This window comes from Amblyomma americanum, chromosome 1 (assembly GCF_052857255.1).
Source record: "Amblyomma americanum isolate KBUSLIRL-KWMA chromosome 1, ASM5285725v1, whole genome shotgun sequence".
Lineage (NCBI taxonomy): Eukaryota > Metazoa > Arthropoda > Arachnida > Ixodida > Ixodidae > Amblyomma > Amblyomma americanum.
In genome coordinates this window covers 298,606,380-298,631,297 of record NC_135497.1, presented here as the reverse complement: position 1 = coordinate 298,631,297, position 24,918 = coordinate 298,606,380, and the positions used below count along the sequence as shown (strand labels likewise).

The 24,918-nt window shown below is 45.2% G+C and overlaps 1 protein-coding gene across 8 annotated transcripts in view; it reads left to right on the top strand.

Moving 5' to 3' along the window:
- Positions 1 to 24,918, top strand: part of LOC144115273 (uncharacterized) — a 128,406-nt gene that overhangs the window by 8,633 nt on the left and 94,855 nt on the right. For 2 of the 8 annotated variants that reach the window (XM_077649589.1, XM_077649590.1), the window contains exon 1: positions 19,155 to 19,297. The exons of 5 other annotated variants lie outside the window; for them this stretch is intronic. The gene's annotated coding sequence lies outside the window, so the exon portion shown is untranslated. Of the gene's footprint in view, positions 1 to 19,154; positions 19,298 to 24,918 lie in introns of those variants that run through there. One more of the 8 variants, XM_077649585.1, reaches the window with a different exon arrangement.

Sequence of the window (24,918 nt, the reverse complement as noted above, 5' to 3'; positions counted from 1 at the left end):
GGAAAAGACGAGAAAAAGAAAGGCAAGTATCGCCGCTACAAGGCGTTTTTGGAAGCAAAATGCTATGACGTCAAGTGCTGTTTTTATTCGCGGATCTCTTAGGCTAGACCCCACAACACGGCTATGTTCCAATGATCAAGGAGTCACCAACATTCTCCACGTCCTCACCGACGTCAGAAGTTTCATCAGAGTTGCGGGCAAAAAATATTCCTCCTTTGATTGAATTTTGTTTGTTTGCAGCCGTACAAACGCCAACAGAGCCAGAAAAAACTAGATTGACTGATTTTACTGGGGAAAAAATTCAGTGTTGTTCTCAGTGTAACTTTAATGCTCTCCAAGCATTTAGACTGGACATCAGGTATTTGCTCTAAAGCTTGCTATGCTTTATACAGCATGTCTCAGCTAACTTTAGCCAAGGTTAAAATACGCCGGGGCACTCTAGCACGGCGGACCAAATTCATGTTGCTGGCTATTGTGCGGAGCACAATTTTTGTATTCTGCTTAATTGCATAATTAGTCGGGATTAATTAACGAACCTCACAAGCAAAGGATTTCGGCAGAAAATTTCAAAGATACAGTTTTAGAACTGTCCGCAAAACCTCCGATTGAACAGTTTCTAACATTCTACCTATTACGGCCGCCGCGGTGGCTGAGAAGTTATGGCGCTCGGCTGCTGGCCCGAAAGACGCGGGTTCGACCCCGGCCACGGCGGTCGAATTTCGATGGAGGCGAAATTCTAGAGGCCCGTGTGCTTTGCGATGTCAGTGCACGTTAAAGAACCCCAGGTGGTCGAAATACCCGGAGCCCTTCACTACGGCGTCCCTCATAGCCTGAGTCGCTTTGGGACGTTAAACCCCCATAAAGCAAACTGCCTTTTACGCATTAGTTTTTTCCGCTCGCTGCAGATGCCAGCCAAATACAAAAAAAATAGCACGTGATATGACGCTGGCGCGGCGCGATTGCAGTGCTTTCAAACATTCCGCGTACAAATGAACAGATAATTCTGCAGAGTTGAAACTGTTCAGTCGGACGTTTTGCGGATCGTTCTGCAACTGTCCAACTGTAATTTTCTGCCGGACTTCTTTGCTTGAGAAGTTGGTTAATTAATCTTGACTAATCACGCAATTAAGCAGAATACAAAAATATTGTGACTTGCTACACACAATAGCCAGCAACATACATTTGGCTGCGTCGTCTTAGAGTGCCTCGCTATATTTTTCAAACCATGACTGAAGTAAGCTGGGACGCCCTGTAGGGTGCCCGCCGGTTTTACAATGGGCACAAGCTTTCCCTTGCATGATGCTCGAATATCTCTGGGGTGGAACGCTTAAGAAAGGGTATCTGACCAAACTGTCAAATGAGCATAAACGAAACAAATAGCGCTGCTGCTATGCGCCACTTTATGAGACCAGATACAAGTAGCTTCACCCATCCAGGCGACCATCACCCCACCACTGTCAGCGCTGGCTGCATGTGTTTTCGTGTGCTCTCATAATCTCTCTGCTCCGTTATAAGCTGCTTACCCACAGTCGAACACTGAACACTAAACGCTAAAAGACTGCCCAGAATACTGGAGCAAATCCTTACTTTTGTTTTCAGTACGTCTGCGAACGTCTGCGGTCGGAGCGGAGTCCCTTAGTCCGCTTCTCACTCGTGGATGCCGTCAGCGTCGACACCGCGCTGGGCGTCGTCTGCTGCGTGTCTTACATACTGCGACGTGTAGGTGGCAAAACTACCGCGCTTTCACCGTGCGTCTAACGCGCTAGTAGAGCTAGACTAACACACACACACACACACACACACACACACACACACACACACACACACACACACACACACACACACACACACACACACACACACACACACACACACACACACACACACACACACACACACACACACACACACACACACACACACACACACACACACACACACACACACACACACACACACACACACACACACACACACACACACACACACACACACACACACACACACACACACACACACACACACACACACACCACACACACACACACACACACACACACACACACACACACACACACACACACACACACACACACACACACACACACACACACACACACACACACACACACACACACACACACACACACACACACACACACACACACACACACACACACACACACACACACACACACACACACACACACCACACACCACACACACACACACACACACACACACACACACACACACACACACACACACACACACACACACACACACACACACACACACACACACACACACACCACACACACACACACACACACACACACACACACACACACACACACACACACACACACACACACACACACACACACACACACACACACACACACACACACACACACACACACACACACACACACACACACACACACACACACACACACACACACACACACACACACACACACACACACACACACACACACACACACACACACACACACACACACACACACACACACACACACACACACACACACACACACACACACACACACACACACACACACACACACACACACACACACACACACACACACACACACACACACACACAAAAACTTGCCATAAGGAGGTGCGAAGCAAACTTTTAATATGATTAATGCTCTTGTTATGATTCAGATGGCTATTGAGCTACTGCCGATTGAGCTACTGTATGTAGTCGCCGAATACGACTACAAACTTATGGAACTATGATACAGCTACAGGTATGCAATCCTAACGACTGAACATAGGAACCGAGGTCCGCATTGTCTAGCGGTTGGCGTGCGTGGCTTCATCAGAACGCCATAGTCTTAAAAAATCTACGTCGTTTGTTACGTTGTATTTTATCCGTGTTTTCATGTACACGAGCCATGCACGACTTCCAAGCTTATGCCAGCGATTGCGTCAAGATTGGTCGACCGCTGGTTTCAAAACAGTGGCTGCATCAGATAATGTAGGCAGCCGTTGGCGATAGCCATTGAGCCCTCATCCCAGCTTGATGTTAGTTACAGACCAAGTGTCAGGTGGACCGTGCGGAGTGGTGCAGCAAAGCACCAGCGTTTTACGGAAGCTGCAGTAAGCGTTTATGGAAGCAGTTTGCGCTGAGCACAGGTTGCCTTTCGTGAAAAGCGAAAGACAACAGCGAAGGTTATGCACTGGCGATGTATAGCTAGAAAAAAAAAGTTCGTATGCTATTTTTTCTTCTTCGAGAGGAAGAAATAGCAGCATTGGCAGTGTATGTACGATAGACAGATAAGGATTGCGAAGTCACGAATGGCGTTAGGTCACAGCAAACTGGCTTATGAGTAATCTAGCGCTGTACGAGATGGTTGTCAGTACCAAGAAACTGACTTATGTCGTTAACGCTTTAAGCCCAAATATATTTCCGTGAAGAGCCCACACAATTTCGCGCATTTTTTTTTATCTTCTCACACTTTTTCTCATGTCGTTCTGTTTCTGAAAATATATTGTTTGAGTGGTTCCCTATTGTTTTAAAATTGAACAAAAAAGGTGTTTTTAGAGATACTTTCCGTGAATGCATGCAACAGTTTAGATGTAATAGGTCAGAATCGCGCGGCATTTATTTTAACCGACGTATTGGTACCAAACATGAGGTGCTTAGAAGTTGCTCCATATGCCAGCGCTGACCAGGTTTCATAACGCACGAGCTCTACCTAGCGCGTCATCATCGTCGTAACTCTTGGTTCGTAATCAGAGTCCGTATCGGATTCAACAACTGAGGCCGAAACACGTTTTTTTTCCCCCACGACTTCTCCAGCTTTATGGAGCTAAAAACAGAGACCAAAATCAACGACGAGACAACTTCGTCTTTGGCAGTGAAAGCAATACAGAATCGGCTCGACGAGCGTGACTCGTCAATGGCGATATTGGTACAACGCCCCATCACGAGCACAGCTTGGGTTTGGTATAGTTAAGGGGTTAAAGAAGAGAAAAAAAGGAAGTCAGCCTTTTTTTGCGTTTTCGAAAGCGGGTTTAATATAGCCATTTGTTATGCTATACTTGCGCGTGTGTCGAAGCAGGAATACATAAATGGTCGCCCAAGCCAGTCCCTATAAGGGCGCGGGGGGGTGGTGATAGAAGGAAAATAGTATTTTCTTACACCTTCAATCTTTTCCTGTCCGTTTTTTTTTTCTTGCTGCATGCGTGAGAATGGACTGCGGCGGATTTGGACGTAAGATATTTCCGATATTGTTTAGCATATCTAATCGAACCTCTGAACGGTCTCGCAAGTAGTGTATCGATCGTTGCTGTACTGCCAAGGACATGTGCGCCAATATATTGTCGAACCATCGCGAGTAGTTAACACTTCTTTTTTATTTTGTTGTTCGTTTTCTTCCTATGCGGGCAATGAGGCGTGCAAGGTATCGTAAATCGCGTGCGCGACAGCTTGCCTTGACAGGATGACCTCATCACGAATTCAGCGGGAGAGTAAAGGAAAACACAATTATTATATATGTTCGAAGCAAACGCCTGGCGAAAGAACAGAGCCAGAAGCACACGCAAGCTTAAACAGCGGCTGGACTCTGAGACAAACCTGGGGTCCAAGTAGCTACCTGCAAACACTTCCGGCGCCTTTGATTTCGCTCCCAATTGGTTATGCGATGGATGCGTCAAAAATTAAAGTGACCTAGCTTTTAAAGCCATTCCGCGAACGTTTAGTTTTCGAACTACGATTTATCGGTTGCATGTCCTTTTGAGGGAGGCGGCTAATTGGTGTTGCGTCGAATATTCGTCTCCAAAGGCAGAAATAAATGACGCGTGAGGATTGAGTAATGAAAAAACGAAGGGCCCTTTACACCAGAGAAATAGAAACGGTTTTGTGCAAGCGTTCAATTCCGAACAGATTTACACAAGAGCTTGTGAGGCTGAAGCTACTAGTAGTGCACCGCACATTCATATCTTCCCGCTTCTTCTGTAACTTGCGATTTCTCTTTTGCTCCGATAGCAGTGTAGTCCTCTTTCGCCGGAAAAGTCGTGGTATGTTTGTGTGTGTATGTACGTGTGTGTGGCAGGGGGTGTAGAGGGTGCCTTGCGGGCCACCTGTAGGCCCTGAGGGTGAGTCCTCCGGAACACCCTCCGATGGGTGCCCCTCAGGCACCCACCGGTAAAAATTCATCGCTCACTTACGAGCCCCCACCCAGCACAAGCACACCCACCTCCACCCTACAGAAGGCACCACCCACCCACATCCACTATTTTGAAGGCTGCACCCGCCAGAAGCCCACGCAGCGGCAAAACTAAAAAGCGTGGTAATGCATGTTGGGGGTCTACTTGGTGCATATTTTCGTAAAAGACTTAGCGCCAAAACAGACAGCACACAGTAAGAGAGACGGGATAAGCGCAACTTGCAACTGGTTATTCACAGTGGATGCGAGGGAACATAAGACAAATAATCAAGAGGGAGAGGAGGAACCATACATGCACATGAGGGGTATGCAAATCAAAGCACAGGAAGTAGCCACACACGCGTGTCACCGCACACTAAGAATGCACTTTCATTATTACAAATCGTAAGGTACAGGGTGGTTATACACTTACTACCGCTTATTTTGATATGAAATGCCTCGACCAGTTCACGGGCTATCTTGTCCTTCCTCCTGTTTAATATCTTAGTTTCCTTCAGCCCCGGTTACTGTATGCTGTCTGCTTTGGCGCTGTCTTTTTACGAAAAAATATATACCTAGAATTGCTATCACTGAGTCGACACAAGGTCTGTGGTTCACAACACGCATAATGCGCAGTATAAGCAAAAAGAAACGGTTATATTCAACAGCCAAACGGTCGCGCTCCGTGGACGACTGGATTCATTACCGCGAGTATGCGCAGTTGTGTAAATCATAAATTGAAGCAGGTAAGATAAATTTTATAATACAGACATTTCAAGTATGCTCCAAACCAACACATTTGGAATTTTGGAAAGTTATTAACCCCAACTAATCGACACAGGCATTTATATCTTCTGCACGCGAGGCGAGGATTCTTTCTCCGGATGAGGTGGCAATACAATTTAATAATTTTTATCCTCTGCATTCACTGATGAGACTCCGATATCAACTAACCTCCATTTTCCGACGCTCGATTCCTGCATGTATGATATAATTATCACTCCCGAAGGTATATCATCCGCCACCGATCGCCTTCCGGCGAACGCACCACCTGGCGTCGACGAAATATGCCCTAAGTTGCTTAAAATAGCTAAGCCTGGAATTTGTTGTATCCTTGCTGCTGTCTTCCAACAGTCTATCGATACAGAATGTGTACCAAATGATTGGAAAGTTGCCCGCATCATCCCTATATTTAAGTCTGATGACTTATCAAACCCAACAGACTATAGACCTATATTATTGACTAACACTTGTTGCAAATTACTGGAACATATTATTTCATCAGCTGTCATGAATTACCTCGAAAACAAGGCTTTTTTTTTTCGCCAACCAACATGGCTTTCTGCGCGAGAAATGTTGCGAAACGCATCTTTTCGAGTTAATCACTGATCTTCATTATGCCGTTCACTCTTTGTCCCAAATAGACGCGATATTTCTAGATTTCAGGAAGGCCTTTGATAAAGTTCCACATCAGCACCTCATTAGGAAGCTGATAAGTTTGAACATAAATAAGAAAGTCGTTACATGGATATATAATTTTCTATCAAATCGCACACAGTCAGTATTCGTTAATAGCCATTCTTCTCCACTTGTCCAGGTGAAATCTGGAGCACCACAGGGTTCTGTACTCGGGCCGACCTTGTTTTTAATTTACATAAATGTTATCAGTAACAACCTTGCAGATGATTGCGTGGTATATAGACAAATTAATGACCCTACCGATGCATACTATTTACAGAGGGACCTGATAAATCTTGGTAATTGGTGCAGAGATTGGCAAATGGATATAAACCTGTCTAAAACGAAAGCCATCACGTTCACCGCTATTAAACCGATGCCCTATACTTATAGTATAAACGACGCACGCGTGGAATTTATGTCCGACATAAAATATTTAGGCGTTCATTTATCCTCCAGTCGGTCATGGAATCTTCACATCGATACGATGATGAGCAAGGCATCTAAAGCGCTTGGCTTTATTAGGTGTAACTAGCATTTGGCTAACTCATCTACCGAACTTGCAGCATACACGAGTTTAGTCCGCTCAAAACTTGAATATGCGTCGTTTATATGGAATCTACATCAAAATAGAATCAAAATGGAATCTCTTCAAAATAAGGCTTCCCGGTTCATCTCAAAGAACTACTCACGCACAGAAAGCATATGTTAAATGAAAAGATTCCTTAACTCACCCCTTCTAGAGAAACGCAGTTATGCCAATTCTTTCTCTTATTTCACAAGCTTTATCATAGTGATTCTGCCTTTTCAGCGCTACACATAGCCCCAGCCAATCGAGTATTTCCGCGACTTGATCACCAGCACAAAGTAGAGCCCATTTTTTTCCCCATACAAACCTTTTTTTTCGGTCACCGCTTCTTCTCGCCATTCGTTCCTGACCATGACGCATTTATTGATAGCTTGAAGTGTTTCCTGAGGCTGTGAATGGTGTTGTAGCTGCACATTTTTTTATGTGAAATGACGTGTTTACTTCATGTACGAACTATGTGAATGTTGGACTGTTATTGTGTACGTTCTACGTGTTCAACTTTTATTGTAACCCCCCTATGTAATCCCCGCTCGGGTCTTTAGGGTAACTGAATAAAAACTAAAAATCGAGGGCGAAATCACGTTCAAAGGCGCAGCGAAGAGGTGATCAATGTAAACGCGAAATATATTCCTTTCCCCCATTCTCTGGGCTGTGCGGAGAACGTGTGGGAGCTTAATCCTCAACTCTTTCCTGTACTAAGAGCACAGCACAGTGCCCAATATAGAGGCGCCCATCGACCTCTTTTTGAAAGGTCTTTAGAGTCAGGTCGAAATGAAACGCCAACAGGCATGCGCCGAACCTTTTCCATTTTGCCGCGAAATATTCTTTTAAAACCGGTTTGTGAACATGTACAGTACTTGTCTAGACTATTTTTCCAGAAACTTGAATCAGACTAGTTTTATACTGCAGCTGAAAGTGCGCAAGTATTGATTTTTGTCCACAGGCGCTGTTCGCGTTTCATTCCAGCCTGACTGTACAATCAGTACTGCTAACGCACATTTGCCGCATCACATCGTTTGATCACTCCTGTATTCTTTTTGTTTACTGAGATGCCATATGTGCTGTTGACATCTCTTAAGCATTCTTTACTCAAAAATGCACAATTTCTGGGCCTCGAAGTGTGGATTATTTTCCGTCGCCACCATTCCAAATTTCTCGCGGTCAGTGAGGGGAACTATCGTCCACAGCCCTCTACAGATTACATAGAAGTGCTAAGGCTGCATAGCCACTGCCTAAACTGGTACCAAACCGGGTGGCCTGTTTATTTTCTACAGGTGCTCTTTACTAGATGGCATGCAGCTGTCTTTAATGGGGGAGCGCCCGCAGCCGATTAGACAAGTCAACCGAAATACTTTAATACACGTCCTTTACATACCTGAACGCACGTTTCCGAACTTTGTATTCATTGCCAAGGTTAATGCTTCGTAATCTCGGTCGCAGTGGCCGCATTTCGATGAAGGCGAAATGAAGAAAGGCCCGTGCGCCACGCGATGGCAGCGTTCCACTGCGATGTCAACCCTCCACTCCGGCGTCTCTCGTGTGTCGCTTCGGTGCATTAAGGCGCACATACCGATACCAACACCAAGGTTAAGCTCGTCAGAAGATGATCGTCAGGAGCTGCCGTCTCTAGCTGTACTACGTCACTTTTCCGCACTAAATGCCGTGCCATGTGATAAGAAACACGGGGAGATTACAAAATGGGGCTGCACTAGCTCCTGTGACGTGTTTGAACTTCCTGCATAGAGCATAGCAATAAGGGCTGCCTGAGCGTCGCCATATCGCTCGCTGGGCTGTTGTGGGCACTGCTGCGCCGCGATTTCTATCCGACCTGGCCGTCCTGTCGTTGCGGGCCGACTTCTATCCCACCAGTGCCATTCGTTGTTGAAACTCGACTTCTACCATACCGCTTACGCCAGTAGTAAGCCGGCTTCTATTTCACCTCGGCCACCAGTTGTTGTGGCTCGGGTCCGCAGAGGTATCTACGCAGGAGTAATGACGAGGAGACAGAGGTTTAGGCAAAATGAACAAGACATATTTATTCAGAGTATTTACATCATGGAGAAAAAAAAAGACGGTACAGGGCAAAAGGCGACGATTGGGTGAACACGACAGACAAAGTAGTCGGGAGTTCTTAAATGCATTTTTCTCCTGAAGGTAATTCGTGCCTTTTTCCGCCAATGAGCAGAGCTCTTCGTGGGCGCTGCCCTCAATTTTATTCTGGCATGCTCTCACCTGACTTGAGCGATCATTTACCATTATTCTCTATTGCGGTATCCCAAAAAAAACCACAAGAGATCCGGATGCGCTGCTTCAGCCGCGTCGAAAAATCACTGATACACCACTGAAATGCTTTGTCCGTTTAATAGAAAGGGTTGGTTAGAGTGAAATCTACAAAAGAAAGACGCTGACAAAGAATCTGAGATTTTCTTAACCTTGCTACGTGCCTCGTATGATGCGGCATTTCCAGAATAAAACGTTATCTTCCGCAGAAACAAGAAATTTCGAAAACCATGGATGAACTCACTTCTTTGCAGTCGCATAAAAATAAAAGATAAAATGTTCCACGGTTTTTACACTAGAGAGACCCAGCTATATTTTTGAAATTAAAAAGTACCGGAACTCACTAGTATCCGATCTGAAGAAAGTTAAGGAAGAATTCTTCCATAGTAAATTTGATAGCATACGAGAGGATCCTCGAAAGGTATGGGATGCAGTAAATGCACTCACCGGAAGAACAAAAAGGTGTTCAGACATTACTGAAATCACAATTGATGGCAAGGTTGTGCGCGGTGACGCCCTCACGAATGCTATGAATATGCATTTTATATAATTAGGGCGCTCGACTACTGATCCGGAGTTCCCGGGTTCGAACCCGACCACGGCGGCTGCGTTTTTATGGAGGAAAAACGCTAAGGCGCCCGTGTGCTGTGCGATGTCAGTGCACGTTAAGGATCGCCAGGTAGTCGAAATTATTCCGGAGCCCTCCACTGCGGCACCTCTTCTTCCTTTCTTCTTTCACTCTCTCCTTTATCCCTTCCCTTACGGTGCGGTTCAGGTGTCCAAAGATATATGAGACAGGTACTGCGCCATTTCCTTTCCCCCCAAAACCAATTATTATTATTATTATTATTATTATTATTATTATTATTATTATTATTATTATTATTATTATTATTATTATTATTATTATTATTATTATTATTATTATTATTATTATTATTATTATTATTATTATTATAAAATTAGGCGCGAATGACTATCACCGATCAATCACTATCGGCTGTAGCACCGTTACGTGAGTTCATTTATATGCATCCAACAACTTCCCATGAAGTAGAACATTTAATAAACAAGCTTAAAAACAATGCTGCTCCTGTAATCGATGTCAATGGCCGGATTGCGTTGAATTGAGTTGAAGTCTATATCCACTGTGATATCTGTTAGTTTGGCCTTTATTATAAATCTCACGCTGTCCACAGGAGTAGTTCCACAAAAGTTATAGATAGCGAGAGTCACCCCAACATGTAATGGTGCGGGCTCTGAGAACCTGGAAAATAATTGCCCTATAACCGTGCTACCAACGCTGTCAAAAAACTTTCAAGGTGTCATCCATTACTGATTAGTGGCATTTTTTAAAAACATAACATCATTACAGAAAGCCAATATGGTTTTCTAAAAGGGAAATTAACGGAGCAGGCTTTATTGTTCATTAAAGATAAAATAATTTCTAACATAGAGGATAGGAAATACACAATATTATTTTTTTCTTGATGTTAAAAATCATTCGATTCTATCCATTATAATATCTTACTAATAAAAAATCTTTGTATAGTGGGCGTGGTATTGCTCTATTACTTTTGTCTTCTTATCTTTATGATAGCTCGGCTGCTGACCCGAAAGACGCGGGTTCAATCCCGGCCGCGGCGGTTGAATTTTGTTGGAGGCGAAATTCTAGAGGCCCGTCTGCTGTGCTATGTCAGTGCACGTTAAAGAACCCCAGGTGGTCGAAATTTTGCGGAGCCCTTCCCTACGGCATCCCCCATAGCCTGAGTCGCTTTGGGATGTTAAACACCCATAAACCTTATCTTTATGATCGCTATCAAATAGTACGCATTAAGGGCTCCAATTCATCACAGTTAAAACTAACTCAGGGTGTCGCGCAGGGATCTATATTGGAACCGTTGCTCTTCCTCACGCATGTAAACGATATCCTCAAAATACCTGAACTACCAGAGGTGATTATGTATGCAGATGACACTAATATTTTTTTCACATCACATGAGATAACACCACTCGAAACCTGTTGTACTTCTCCAGATGGCGCAAGGAAAAATATGCTGGAACTAAATTCAAAGAAGACAACTTATATCGTATTGCGCCCTCTTAAGAAACTGCTTCACAATACTATAACACTGAAGTTTGATGAGCAATCTCTTTCCTTGGTTAAAGAACAAAAATTCTTTGGCGTGTGGTTTCAGGAAGAATTACCATGGACGCAACATATGAACAATCTAATAAATGAACTGGTACGAACTGTAGGATGTTTATAAAAAGTAGCCCATATAATTTCTCTATGGCTAAAACAACTGTGACACAACTCTATGTTCTCTTAGACACTATTTTATTGGATGATGGTGCGGGGAACCACAACAAAAGATAATTACAGTAAGCTCACAATACTGCAGAAACCAATATTGCATCATGAAAATTATTATGGACAACACAAGCCCTAAAATTTCTCCTTTGTTCTTAAAATATAAAATGCTGAGGGTCAACCAGCTTTACCATTATAAACTTCTTATGTTTATACAACTCCGGAAGCTGTACATCTGCGACAGAGAAGAAAACTCTGCTAATCCAATCCGACACAATAAAAAACGCACGCCAAAAACTGCAACGAATTATGCTTAGTGCTAAACAAGCAGTTTCATACCAAAAAGCTTGTATTTTAATAAATTAGAAGGTACTTTATATTTCACATCCAGTGCAGGCAGATTGAAAAACCACATTAACGATGTCCTAATAATATCAGGTGTTGTGCAGAGAGTGTGACGAGTATTTTGGTCTTGTGTCTGCAGAAGATATCCTTGTATCCTGGTTTTTTAAGTTATCTTTGTTATAAGTGTCCTCCATTGTACATTATTACTGATCATAAGCTCTCTACAATATCCTTGCATTTCATTGTACATATTGAAGTCATGCCGCATAGTGTGAATGTTGTGATATATTAGCATTACTTACACTGATTTTTTTTCTTGTCTGCATTACCTTCTTGTTATGCCGAAGCTTTATTGCATTTTCATCTACTGCAAAGTGACAGAGGCCCTCGTCAGGCGCTATAGCCTTTAGCCTCAGCTTCTGCAGCAGACGTTGTATCTACTCTGCTCTGCTAAAACAATCTTTTCAATTTCAAAAATTAGTGTAGCTGAATCCGGTTTGTTCCAAGGCTTGCTGCCGGGGGACTTTCTTTTCCTTTGCATTTGTTCATTTATTTTCGTCGAGCACCAGACGCTCAGTGGCCGTGCATAGTGTACCGCAAGAGCATCTGGCATTAATACCGCGAGAACACAGACCGGTGCTTGAAGCCGGCTCGAGCCTCCAGGAAAAGCCAGAAGGAAGGGTGTTGCACCAAGGGCATGTGTGGTCCGGAGCAACCACAGCTGCAGAAAGATCAGGCGTCGGTGCGGTTCCGTAAAGGGGCAGGTTTGATCATAGAAGGTTGTGGCCAAGTTACTACACCAGGGTGGCCAAATCCTGCTCTGGTGAGAGAGTGCGTTGTCGGTTCTGGTCACCGAGATAAGACCGCACTCCAGGCCTGGTTATGCAATTCCATCGACACGCGGATTTTTTTATTTAAACCCGGTGGAGAATTGCACGGCACCAGGATTTGAACCCCGGTCCTCTTCCACGCGAGGCGGATGTTCTACCTCTACGCCATCGATGCATCTACACGGAATTATTAGTAGAAACCCATAGTGTTTCTGAGCAGGTGCGGATGGCGAAAAATTGGTACCTTTGTGTCTTTTAGCCTCTCCACGAAGCGGTGTGCCTATTACAGCTGCCTATCATCATCATCATCATCATCATCATCATCATCATCATCATCATCATCATCATCAGCCTACGTCTACTTCATGACAAAGGCCTCTCCTGTTGTCTGTGCCTGCTGCAGCCACCTTAGTCCCGCACACTTCCTAACATTATCCATGCTCCAGACTCTCTGGCACTTCCTGCTAAGCCTACTGTTGGGATCCACGCTAAAAATCTCTTTTGGGATCTGCGCTAAAATTCGACTTTTGGCGGCTTGCCGCGTGCCGCAGAGCGGTGAGACCAATCAGCGGCGTCCGCCTAAGTCACCCGCCAAAGTACGTACCAAAGCTCCTACAACCAAAGTTACAGCCAGCGGCGGCGGTGGCGGAGTCGCGCTCGCTCCTCCAGAATCAGGGAACTCGATCGGTTTGACATGAAGAGAACTTTGCGCGACGGAGCTTTCCCGCATACTCCTCGCCGCCTGTATGGCCGGCCTTTTCGCGGCGCGCATTCTGCCGTGGTTTTTTAAAGTGCACTCATCTACGATTGCTGCAAATTCTGATGATGAAAAAGTTGATGTCCATTGCTTCCTTTTTTATCTTTTTCCTGATGTCTGCAAAAAATTGTTTTGTTTTTTAGAACTGTGCATTAATTGTGTGCATAGATGTTTGATACGCTCTTGTTGAATATGCGTCACTCCGAGCAAGTTATATATCCGCATTTTGTTAACTCTGTTAAAAAACTTTTTTACTTGTTTGTCGTGACGAACCTGTTGTGTATCTTGCTGGCTGCTAGTGCTGCAGCCAGCAAGATAATAATAATAATAATAATAATAATAATAATAATAATAATAATAATAATAATAATAATAATAATAATAATAATAATAATAATAATAATAATAATAATAATAATATTAATAATAATAATAATAATAATATCTTTTATTCACGTCAATTCGTAAGTACATGCTCCAGCCCACTTAAGCGTTATCGCTTGTGTGCGTGGCTGGGCAGCTCGGGTGTGAAGTATATGACTCAGCAGTGAATAAAATACAAAAACAAAACCACAAAAGAGCTCGAACTAGGAAGAGACTCATAAATTGCTTCCGGGATGCAAGGCGAGCACATGTACAAGAAAGTATTCCACCATTATCCCTTTCATACACGAAATGACAACGCCGAGAACATGGCAAAAAAAAATAGTAGAAATTTGTCACTGAACAGTATCATTAAACCACGATGAAAGAAACTTGTTAAGTTGTTTTAATTCATTAATTGTCAGGGCAGTTTGCATCTTATTGAAGTAATAAGGAACATAATGACTGCGGATTTTTTTTCCATAATTAGTGAAGATGCGTGGTATGACGTATTTTTCCGACTGACGGAGAGGCGAAGGACTATGAAAATGAAAATTAGTGGCAATAAAGGAATTAAAAATACAATCCCCTCGTTCGGAATTATTTTCGTCTTTACATATATAAATCATTAGGAGGCCGCAACTGATTTTTCATATTCTCTGGGTGTGCATTTCGTTTCAGGTTGCATTCTTTGATGCTTTTGAGTACAAATCGCCGCTTAAAAGCCGCGAGACGAGCCGGGAGGCGACATCAGGAGTAGTGCAGGGTTGAGAGAACAGAACACGAAGAATAGCGCATAAATCATTTATAGTCTTCTCTAGATTGTATGCATCTGAGGTTTAATTGGGAGATACATGTGACCAAGAATCGCAGTTTAAAAACTTGTCAGACGAGCTGTGAGGTGAAACTGGAAGCTGGAATACTCTACCGGAGAGATAGGAATTACGCTGTCAGGTCACGTGCCAGACAGTCCTTTACTGCTGTTACCATGCGCAAACGTTTCCAGAAATATAAATGCAACAGCATTTATAAACTGCTGTTGGACTTCTGCCTCGTACTAAATAGAGTCAGGAAGCAGATATCGTTGCTACCCAGAAGCCAAGGCAATTTGAACTTCTATACCCAGCCACGCACGGCCGGCGAGCAAAGAGTGCGAAGTAACGGCGATGGAAAGCGCGCTAGCGAGAGGGTACATGTTTTCAGCCTACCTCCCTTTGGCCACAATAATGGGAACGACCTGGTAATCTTGTCGCCAATTCGCCTGCCCAACAGAAGCGCATCGTGTCGCCCTATTCCCCGTAGCATCGGGGCTCCACTTGTGGGAACTTCTTTTCGTGCGCACTGTACCACCGAAAGTACTCTCGAACACGAACGCTCCAGCGCGCGTTCTGCACTGACTTCCGAGCCGCTGAGCGCTGGGTTCGAGATCATGCTGAACAATGTGTTTGCGGGGGATGGAGACAGCTGATGCCCCACTTCCACCGTAACACTGTCTCATACCCAGCGGCGCTAATGTCAGTAGAAGACGCGCGCTCGATCGTTCTTGTTAAGCGTGCTGCATGCCGGCGGTACATACGATAGAAATGAGCAAAAATCGTATCTTCTAGCTTTGTCGTACTCAGAGGGTGCGGAGACCTCCCCTGCTGTGGTCACAAGGGGGTTTATTCGTAGGTGGCGGTTCACCGTGACTTGCCAGACGTCGGTAATTGGGCCTATGGGTGCCAAGGTACATGTGGTGAAAGCAGAGTCACAACAGCACCTAACGCTAGCATAGTGGAAGCGGCAGAGGAACAGGCTTGCGACAGCCCAGAGAGGAGGCGCTTCGGCATCACCCTCGCCCGATGGGAAGGATGGATAGAAGTTGGTCAGGCATCCCGGAACCATTGCTGTGATCGCTGGCCGATTTAATCATTGCTGCTTTGCGTAGCCTAGTTCCTTCAATCTTGACGAGGCAAAGCATAGGTACGTAACAATTTTTAAATCTCGCGGGCTTTAGTGCAAGCTCAGAAAAAAAAAGAAAGAAGAGGGCCGCGCTGAAGTTACTTTGAAGAAACTAACTGAAACGGTGATATCTCATCATGTTCTGAAGATGTTGCTTTGGAAATTGTCTGGCAAAGTTAACGATAGAAAGTTAGCTAATTTATGTTGGTTAATTAGCAAATATGCTGCATTTAAAAGATATAGTGACTTGGTCACGGCGGCGACTTCCAGCAACCTTCAACTGGTCGAATCTTTGCAGAACACGTTTTCGTTTTTTAATGCTTGGCACTACTCTGTTAAGACACCCTGCAATATACCCCCCCCCCCCCCCCGCCCTCTCGTTATGATCAACATTCTTATATTTTTTTTATAATGCAGTGTGGTGAATTGGTGACCAATGTAGATTTTTAAAGATAATATGTTTTAGATTATGCATGCAAAATGAGGCTCATCCTCAAAATAATTTCAGAAAGTGCTAGAATCTGGCGCTGGGGTTAAAAAAGAGGGAGGCGAACGCACAGGTGCTAAGGAGGGATATGTGACTGTAATCTGCTTTGATGAGCTAGTTTCTGCGGCGAAGTTCAAAATTCTGAAGGGAGAGTGTCCATTCTCATGCAGCCTCCTGCCGACAGCGAGCTGAATTTGACAGAGCTTCGCTGGCAGTTATATGTGAAGCCAGCAAGTCACAATGTTCTCCCAGGGGCGCGCCTGTGGCACACTTTACATCCCTTGTTCTGTAACGCTGAGAGTGTGTCCTCCCTGATGTGCCATTTGTTTGCGTTGCCTCTTTGAAGACGCCCATGGCGCTTTATGGAAGCTGCAGAGGACGATTCCGAGCAAGAGACGTGCAAGGATGAGCGCAGTCAGTGGTGCAGCTGTCGTTTAAAAAAAATAAAGTCAGTGGTAGCGGACAACGTTACTCCCTCACTGAACGATGAACACCTGATCTATCCCGTGACCGTAAAAGAGGTCAGGATAAATAATAGATGGTAGGACTCGATGGGTTAGTTAAATGATAGACCGCATAAGGAAATTATGACGAAGAGTGCCGAGTGAGGTGGAACGCAGAAGTGTTATTGCGTGGTAACGCGCGGCCCCATGCGCGAGTGCTTAGCATTAATTCCGGTGGATCATTTTCGATCGTTCCCCATGCAGCCACCACCTCGCGCTTAGTGGCATTCACACTGAACCTAAAGAAATTTCATGCATATAATTGCTTTTATTGAGATGCTACGGCTGAGCCTCCGCTGACGTCCCTTGGCGGCTGACTGATGTGACAGCTTTGCAGGAAAAACTTAGCGCCGTGTCCAGACAAGTGCTGCGTGTATAAAAAATAAATTATATACTGGAAATTCAGTAATTAGCCTGTTATTTACTTATGTTCTTGTGTAATTTAGCTGTACATGTTAACTTACTTTTGCCGTACCCTCGGTGTAAGTTGCGTGCTTTGAGAAGCATGATCTCATGAAGGCGTGGTTTGGTATGATAGCTTAGCAGTGACCAATGCATCTGCACATGCACAGCAATGCCGAACAGGTTTATCAAGGCACGAGCGACACTCTGAAATAAGCTGTTAACCCAGCCATATAATTAACTCTCTCACCCAGACATGCTTAAGTTAGCTACAACGGCGCGCATACTGTGGTCCATAATTTGATTTGGTCGTGGTGCTTAAGCATTGTCGGTCAATGATCTGTTCTGTAGACGGGAAAATTTCTGCAGATAGAAAAGCTGTACCACGCCGGCAGGTTTTCATAACAAGTGACTCTGAAGAGCACGAATGTTAAATAGTGTCCGATCAAAAAACAAACAAAACAAAAGGCCAAAACTTTACATAACATGACAGGATTTTTTCAAGAAAGAAAGACTTCATGATGACGTCTCCTGAATAAAATTTGAGTATAAGTTCAATAAGGAAAGAAATACTAGAGAAAGATTCTGTCACCAGCGCCCGTGCGGCTCGTTTGAAAGGAACGGATGCCTCTATGCGGCAAAATCAGCCGTCTTTTGTTTCAGTTGTTATCAATGTCGTCTGCTGTCGTGGGCAGGCAGTTCTTTGTTGGTCTTTATTAATTACGTACCTGAGCACAAGCCCACAAGTTTGATGCCGGAAATGGCGGCCGAAATAAGTTGAAGCCCAGACGAAAGCCTCCATTAATGCGCTGTACATACGTGCGCTTTTGAGTGCCCTGCGGTATCAATGAGCATACACGTAGAGAACGTTTTAATGCGTGTACAGATGCGGCCATAATACTACGGAGCATACTGAGGTGGTCAAGCTCCAGCCTCGCCTTGCTTAGCCAGAATTAGGTGGCCCTAAATATACATGCTAGCAAATGGCGCTGGTACGCTCGCGCATAAGCAGGAGAAGCCATCATATATCTCCTCTGTGCAATGCCTGGGAAGACTTGAAACACCGAACAATTGATTCGTTTTACTCTGGCCACGACTGTACAAGCTCGTGCAGGTAGCTAAGGATCATGAGGGCTGTGATAAAAACTGAAAATCATTGCGGGTAGCCTGTGCGTGCGAGAGTTCAAAAGTGCAGCCTGTTTGCTTGTGCAATATTGCCTTATAGTGCACTCCTCGACTCCAGGCTGCAGGAAAGCAGTTTCTTTTTTTTTGCCAGAATCGGTGCTTCGAAAACATTTGCGGCATTTAAAAATTGAATGCATTTAGAGAGTGTCACATTTGACAGCACTTCTGATAGATCTCGGCCGCCAGTATGACCGACAGCTCAAACGTCAGTGAAGAGTGTCGCGCCGTCAGCAAGTGTCGCGGTGATTGTACAGGTTTACGCAAGTTACGCGCGCCCCCAGTAAACCTTATTCAGCTGCTCCCGCTCCGTTCGATGCCGCCGCGTGCACGACGCCCTCTTTGCTTCATTTGTTCGCAACGTTGCCTCCTTGTTCCCCTCATGATGGACAACACTTAGGCGTATACCTCCCCCTTCATTTCCTGTACTTGCACCCTCTTCCCCGTCCCCTGCTGCCTATCTCCCTTGTTTCCGGTGACAGAGCACGCGCTTCCTCGTTGCCACGCGCTCTCGAGCACGGGCTTCATTTACTCGCTGAGCGGTGGCACGGAACAATATGATGAGGTCGGCTGACTGAGAATCTTATTCGTGTCGTCCGGTTAAGAAACGCGTCCACCCAAGAAGTGTCGCACTCGATCCGCTTACGGCCGACTGTACAGGTAAGCCACTTTATTTTAACGCCATAGCGTTAAAGGTCCTGTTCGGTGGAAAATCCGGCGTCGGCGTGACTGGAAAATCCCGATTGGTTGAGTGAGTAGTGACGTAGAAAAGCAGTTTCGCTGTTAAGAGAAAAGATAGTCAAGCGGAACCCAACCGCTGTCCTTTGGGTCGGGAGCCGGGCATGCTACCGCTATACACCACTGAGGAACGTTTGTTTAGCGGGATAAATTGGGGCCTTGTACGAGCACCCCAGACCGCACAGCAGGCGATTTAATTAGAGGAACACTTTGTTAATTAGGGTCATTGATTAGCGCTACCAATTAATGTGGTCGATGATGCGTAATAAAGCAGTAAGTGATGGCAACAAGCGTGTCGATGTCCGCGAAAGGGTGCGCCAGGGAACCCCCAAGAGACCGTAGGGACTCTTTAACGCTATCGCGTCACACATTTAAAGTGAACTGAAGTGTCTCCCAAATTTTTCCCCTCATCTGTCTGTCAATAAAGCCCTTCTCTCTTTCTCTTCTATACAATTTTACTTTCTTTGTCATTGTACGGCTCCGTGCGCTTTTCGGCACGTTACTTCGATTGCGCTGTGCCACGAGACACGTTGTGCACGCGAAGATCAGATGATTCACCCGGACAAGGAATGCGCGATATCACCGCTGTGGAAGTGAAAGGAAATGCGATAGAACGAAATACATAAGGAAACCCGCGCGTTAAGGGCGGCGCTTGGAGATATACAACGGGAACTAATGGAAGTTTGAAATTGTGTACTGCTTATTCACACGCAAAAAGACACCAAGTGTTTGCTGATCGTTTCGCAGGCAGCGTGAGCTGCTTGCACAGACTTCTTTCAGGCCGACACCCACTTTGCGTAAGGTCCCGGAACTCTAGACACAATGGTCGTGCAAAGCTGCCAGACCGTGCATCCTGTTCATTATGAACTGAGATTTGCAATATCAACAGAACAACGGACGTGTGAGATAACCCATTCAAGAACATGCTTGCATCGCAGTGGGTAGGAAGGAAAGTTGACAACAATACCATTGGATTGCTGTTTACCTGTCAAGTAGTTCGCTGATGACAATGCCGAGGCTGTCCTTCGGTGACCTTTGAAAGGGTATGAAAACAAGGTTTGTGAGCAAATAATCATTAAAAAAATCAGATAACCAGAGCGCAACGTGAATAACTAGTTGCAAGCAATTTTTTTTACCACCCGCTATGGTGTTATAGCTGTTTTGGCATTCGCTTGCTGAGTCCAACGCCGTGAAATCGAACACCGCTCGTGCCGGCCGCATTTCGATGGATGGTAAAATTATAATCTTAATCAGGAGTCTTCTACTACATAGCCCACGTGTCGATTCTCAGTTATAAACCCTACACACCGTGCTACCAATCAACGCATCTCCCATATTTAGCCATCAGTTTCGATTTATTTGCATGTGTGCCATAAAATGCAACACAACACAGCACAGTTTCAATTTCTGTCAGCGCAGCTCCACATGACGTCACATTCAGTCAGCTGCAGACACTCATGGGCCCCAGGCCTCATTCAAAGATAGATTTATTCAGTCAGGAGCAGCAGCCTCGGTGATCACGTGGGCTCGGAAGATAATGACGCCAGGAGAGGCTCGTCTACTGGGGAATCCACTACCACGCGCCAGCGAGCTGCCGGTCAGGTTGCCCATCCCCGTTTTGCAACAGACAGACGCAGAGAATTCACGAGTTTTGTTCTACTGTGATTACGCGTCACTGCACTTGATGTCGATTTCTGCGGTTAGAGAGACGTTGAAACTGCTCGCCGTTCAATGTTAAAAGTCAAATTAAATAAGATTCCACTCAATGCCAGCTATTGAAACTTGCCAGACGGCATCCCTCAGCGCTGTGGAAACAGACTACATCGCTTTTTGGTAATCGAAAACTCGTGCCTGTGCCCCCTTAAGTAGAGCGTCGCATCTCTCACGGAGCAACGAATGCTAAAGGGCAGCGAGAGGGCTGTGCCATCCCATTTTCGCGCCCAATATTTTTCTCAGTGACGGAGAGGAAAGTGTCGATGGTGACGTAAAAGGAACGGTGGTGAAGGGGAACGTGAGTGGGCGCTTGCGATCGCTGCCCGAAGCTTCCCGATGCACGAAGAAAATTCTGCTTCCCATCTTCCTGTTCTATAGTGTCGTGAGAAAGAGAGGCGGGACAGAACGCAGTGCAGAGGTTCCAGAGGGCGAGCGAAGCATGCATAGACGGCAGAGTACATACGGGCGCCCAGTGCATACCGGCGACCTCACCCAGGGGAGCAACGGCTGGGGGCAAACGACTCGGGGGCAAAGTCGCGGCCGGAGCCATTTAGCGACGCCGTTACCTCCATCTTTCTAGCTGCAAACAGCGCAGTATCTCAGATAGGTTACAGGCTAAAACGTCAACCTACACGGCCCATTCTTATCAGACTAAGCGATGCGAACAGAAAAGAGAAGACACCGGAATTTATGCCTGACACTCGCGGATCGAGGAGGCTTCGAAGCAATATATCGGGCACGGGCGGTGAGGTCGACAACACCGTGCGCGAAGCGGCTTGGGGCGCTATACAGCCAGCCTTGAAAGCCGCGGTATACACAAGCTTTGAAAGGGCATCTGTATTCGAAAATGAATTCTATTTTTAATGTGACAGCATTACTAGTCCCATCATGAGAACAGTGGGCGGGGTGCGCGTTTGTGTACTCGCAGATGGTACAGAAAATCCCATCGATGGCAACAAAAAGTAGGGTGACGTCATCAAATGGTCGTTTGCAGCGCACAGCAAGCCGAGCACTTTCATTTCAGACAATCGTATGCATGTAGTTTGTCCATATGTACCCCCGACTGGCCGACCTCAGTGTGGCGCCCGTTTTCCCGACTACATTCGTACCAAAACTGTGACGCTACCGTTTATCGTACAGCGTTCCAGGTGATGTCATACGATTTCGCGTTGCATATAGCTTACATGTGCTCGTCAAGTTGGAGGCTTGCACAGGGATTAGAACCGACGACATATGCACTTTCCATTGTATGCCTTCTTGGACTTTCATATCAAAATTGTGATGCAACCATTACTCATACACGTTACTGCTAGTATCATACGCACGTGTGTATGTGTGGGTCGGTGTGGGTGTGGGTGGTAGATTTTTTTTAAATGCGCGCTGGAGTGCCTACAAAGCTGGTTGAGGGCAGTTTTCACTATTTTTCACTAGAATAAAAAGAAAAAAACTTGTAATTGTTGCCTGATGGTCTCGATGGAAACTGTTTTAATTTTTTTAAGCACAGAGGTGCTCACGGTTATTGGCTTCACAAAGAGCAATTTCGCAGGTGTCGCTCGCCCCGATGTTCACCTCTATCGGAGTATGACAACGCCGATTCTCGTGTTGGGCAATTTGCTCCAGAGACGAACACAGAGGAATGAATAATGCAGATTAAAAAAAGAAAGCAAACCCAAACATTTATAATCGCTTGATATCGAGTCGCTGTTACGCGATTCTCTATCTTGAAAATTATAATGTACTAAAAAAACAGAACAGAGCGCATTATATGCATTACAAACATGTGCACAGTCACATCTTTAACAGGGCCACTGGGCGGAAATTCAGCTGAACTCCGTACCAAGGGTGTCCCGAGGAATTATCATTAGGGGGTTATTTAGGGCAGAGGAGAAGTGGTAGTCAATATTACTTTTTTATTTGTGTTGTTGATGGGTCGCGTGTGTAGGACTAGCAACGTTGATTACTACAACAGTCATGAAAAACATGGCGAAATTGCTCTGTCGCATGTAAAAAAAAAAATTCGTTACGAATTAAGGGGGTGCCTTCAGGAAAACAAAGGGGCGTGTACAGCCCCCCCCCCCCCCCTAAAAAAATGGGTGTGTAGGGAAATCAGTACTGCTCCATACCTTACTCACTGCTACGTTTCTGTGACATCTTTCATTACATCTTTCAAAGACTGTCAGCCGGAATACAGAGCCGATACCTCGTCGGATGAGAGAGACCCAGCATCCGTCAAAATGAAATTACTTGCGTAGAAGTCACCTAAAACGTTACATGCAAACAAACTTGTAGATTTGGCATAGTTTGTTTTTATACAGTCAACAAAACAAAATAGACGTTCTACACTCAGTATGCTTCTCTCTTAACGAACGCGGAGGCACATTGCACATACGCGCAGTGGAGCGGCTCATGCGCACAAAGAAAGCTTGCACCTCCTTTTTTTTGGCGAATGACTTCAGCAAAAAATTTCTATTAACACCGTAGTAAAGTATTTTGAAAGATAAGTATTTGATTATAAATCATGCTGGTTTTTCAAAAATTAATATAAAAATTCTTAGGGTGATTGTTAAGTTACGTAGTGTTGCTACGTATCCATCTGAAGTTTTGACACTACAGTTCCTTTTTTCTGCATGTGTTATGAGCCGCATATTTTTGTGAATTTGCCACTATAATTGAGAAATAAGCAGACTTTGCAGAGCTTAAAGAGAAGAAGCTGCTATTTCGGCAAAAACCATGCCTTCCTGTACGATGTTTTTCATATTTCACGCGTACATAACATGATAGTGATTATATAGAAAAAATAATCCTCAATTTTGTCTCAAAGATCTTCAGTGCTTAACCAGCAGCACATTTTGACTCGCTAGTGTTTAAAGTAGTGTCTGTCTGCCATCAAAAGTGATGTTACAATTCCACAAGTTTTTTTGCAATCATCCACTCAAGGTGAACTATGATGGCATCGGCAACCGCGTCGTGCCTGACGCGATATGTTAAAGGAAACATTGTGTTTATTGCACTATCTTAGCAAAAAAAAAATAGTACTGTAAACGGCAAACGTTCGTAAACCAGGGAATAAAGTTTTTTATGCATTAACCGCAGCCGAATACCTTAGTGTTGTCGCTTGAGGCAGATAAGGCCTACCGCATACCGCACGCTGCAGCAGCCGCATGTACCGAGGTCTTAAAAGATGGGCGGTCTTGAAGCGAACACAGTAAGTGAGGCGAAGTATGCTGAACCAGCTTATTGAGAGCAACCGACGACCGGTAAGGCGCAGGACAGAAACAGGTACGAAGAGATAGTCCACTTACCGATTTACAATTTGCTGCTGATGTCCACATCATAGCCGGCCGTGTTAGCGTGGTGTCGCAGGGGAGGCGTTCGGGCACCATGGCCTGAGGAATGGCCCCGTATGCAACGGTTGGGACCGCGCCGCCGTATTTCAAAGGCATCGCAGGCCTCTTGTCGGTCTCGAGCATTTTAATCCGCGCATACCAGCACGGGGCTCCGTTGTCGGAGCCGCAGGCTGCAGTAATTAAGTGACGCGGTCTCTGTGGGAACAATTCTATAGCCGTGCAGAGAGCCGCGTAGAGGTAGCAGCAGCGCGTTTCCGGTTGCGGCATGACAGCACAGCTCGTGTGCTCCGGTGACACGTGCATGCTGCCACTTCGAAACCCGTTTTTTGTTCACGACGCCATGTTTGCACTTCAACGATATGAACAGGAAACAGCTATTCGCTGATCTGTCGACCTGTCGGCTTTTTTTCCCCCGGAAACTACCTCCTCCTTCACTGAAATGAAGACTGAAGGCTTTTTTTAGTTTCGATATTGTTTTGTTTT